The sequence below is a fragment of the Pinus tabuliformis genome, chromosome 5_1 (genome assembly GCF_031772625.1).
Source record: "Pinus tabuliformis cultivar Carrire ecotype Pingquan chromosome 5_1, CPIR1, whole genome shotgun sequence".
NCBI lineage: Eukaryota > Viridiplantae > Streptophyta > Pinopsida > Pinales > Pinaceae > Pinus > Pinus tabuliformis.
In genome coordinates, this window is record NC_142305.1 from 314743673 (window position 1) to 314746030 (window position 2358).

At 39.4% G+C, this 2358-nt stretch overlaps 1 pseudogene; it reads left to right on the forward strand.

Annotated features, from left to right (window-relative positions):
- The first annotated feature begins 661 nt into the window (after positions 1 to 661).
- Positions 662 to 1975, forward strand: LOC149164623 (S-adenosylmethionine decarboxylase proenzyme pseudogene; annotated as a pseudogene).
- Positions 1976 to 2358: the final 383 nt, after the last annotated feature.

Sequence of the window (2358 nt, forward strand, 5' to 3'; positions counted from 1 at the left end):
TGTTGCGCATTACATTTCATATATAACAAAAATTACATACAGTGCGTAAAAACATTTCATTTCATTTCACTGAACAACAAAAAAGCATTCCCCTTTCAACAAAAACTTGATATATTTAGGCTGCTGCGTATTGCATATTCCCCTTCGTTTTTCAACGGACAACCAACAAAAACTCCTTTTGCACTACTACAAGCTTCACATTGCAAGTTCATTGCATATACAATAATACAACAAAAAAACATAACAATACTATTACCTATTGCCATACTCCCGACAATAATAAAAAAACATTAAAATTAAAAGTTTTACCTACATTTACGACCACAGTAAATTTTATTAAATGCTTTACTGATACAAACGGCGGTCAAAACGAAACTTCTACTTCACGTCAGCTCCATGTGCAGGCCTGTACGCAGCTTTGGTTTCAATCGACGGTGGACAACCTTGATTTCAATCGAACGGATATCGCTTGCTTAATCCACACGAACTTTATGCTCGATGAAAAGCCTTGATTTCAATTGAACGGATATCGCTTGCTCAATCCACACGAACTTTATGCTCCGATGAAAACCGTTTTAACAAAACTGTTGTGCACGTGTCAGCTGGTGTACATTATCGCTGCCCTCCGGAGGAAAACCACTTGCTCGTGAAAAGCGGTGCGATGGAAGATCTGGTGGTTTTGCAAAAAAAGCGCTGCACGGCAGTTGGAATGAATATTTCAACAATAATCTACAAAGAGTTTCTTCGGCATCCTACATGTCTGTTTAAATCACTCAGCACTCTGCTTTCTCATTTTTATGATGATAGAAGTTATGAATTCAACCGATGCTGATGAGAAGGCGCTGAAGCTTTTTTGTGGACTACAAGCCAATTTTAAGGCATCCGCTCTTGCTTTTACTACCGGACAGCCCATCGTTCATTTTTTAGTGAATCAGAGGGCAGGGACCTAAGGGCACTCAGTCGAGCCCAATTGGATGAAATCCTCAAAGCTGCTGAATGCACCATTGTTTCTGAGCTCTGTAATGAACACGTTGATTCATATGTCCTGTCAGAGTCGAGTCTCTTTGTTTACCCATTCAAGATTATTCTCAAGACCTGTGGGACAACCAAGCTGCTGCTTTCCATCCCTCTGATATTGAGCAATGCAAGCAGCCTGTGTCTCTCCGTTAAAAATGTTAAATACACTCGTGGAACTTTTATCTTTCCTGGAGCCCAGTCATTTCCTCATCGCAGCTTTTCTGAGGAAGTCTCATATCTGGATAAGTACTTTGGAGCTCTAGGATCCGGTAGGATGGCTTATGTTATGGGAAATTCTGGAACGTCTTACAACTGGCATATCTACTCAGCGTCTGCTGATGATTTCACATCGGAGGGTGCGTCTTCCCCAATTTTTACATTGGAGATGTGCATGACTCAGCTTGACCGCAAGTGTGCTTCCCTGTTTTACAAGGATCATTGTAATTCTGCAGCAGAAATGACACTTAATTCTGGTATATCCAAAATTCTTCCTCAAGCTAAAATCCGTGATTTTGAATTTGATCCTTGCGGTTACTCCATGAATTCAATTGAAGGACCAGCTCTATCGACAATTCATGTAACTCCTGAGGATGGTTTCAGCTATGCAAGCTTTGAAGCCATGGGTTATGATCCGAAGGATTGTGATCTGGAAGCATTAGTGGAGAGGGTATTAAGTTGTTTCAGGCCTCTGATATTCTCTATTGCAGTTCATGTCAATGGTGGCGGGTGTCAATCCTCATGGACCAAACCAGTTTTCCCACAGGCTTATACTTGTGAAATGATAAGTCAATAGGAGCTTACAGGAAATGGCAGTGTCATATATTACACTTACAGAATTGGCAATGCTGAATCTACCCTGCCTTCGTTTGCTTGGGAAGAGGAACGTGAAGAAAATGATTATTTGCAAGTGAAGGAGAGAGGAAAAAAGCATAGTGAGTGCAAAGATCTGAAAGTTTGATGCGCACATCCAGCTTCTTTCTTACTGGACTCTTCACAATGGGATCCACTGTGTTATGAGGCAATACTCTGTTTGTTTAATTTATCATTTTTTTGAATTGTGGGAGGGTTGTAGCGTAGGATATTTTCATTTCCAAAAGACACTAAACAATCAGTGTGTTTGAGTAAATTTCAGGAAAAACTATTAGTAGGGTTGAGTAGATTATTAAGTTTACTGTATTTTGAACGTGCTAATAAAAATATTTAATCTTTTTAGAGTAGGGAAACCTGTGATTTATGAGCGAATGGTACTGGATCCAGTAATATATTTTTAGTATGGACATCACGGGTTGGACCAGAATAATTATATTATACTTTCTCGTAATATCATTGATACCATTTTTT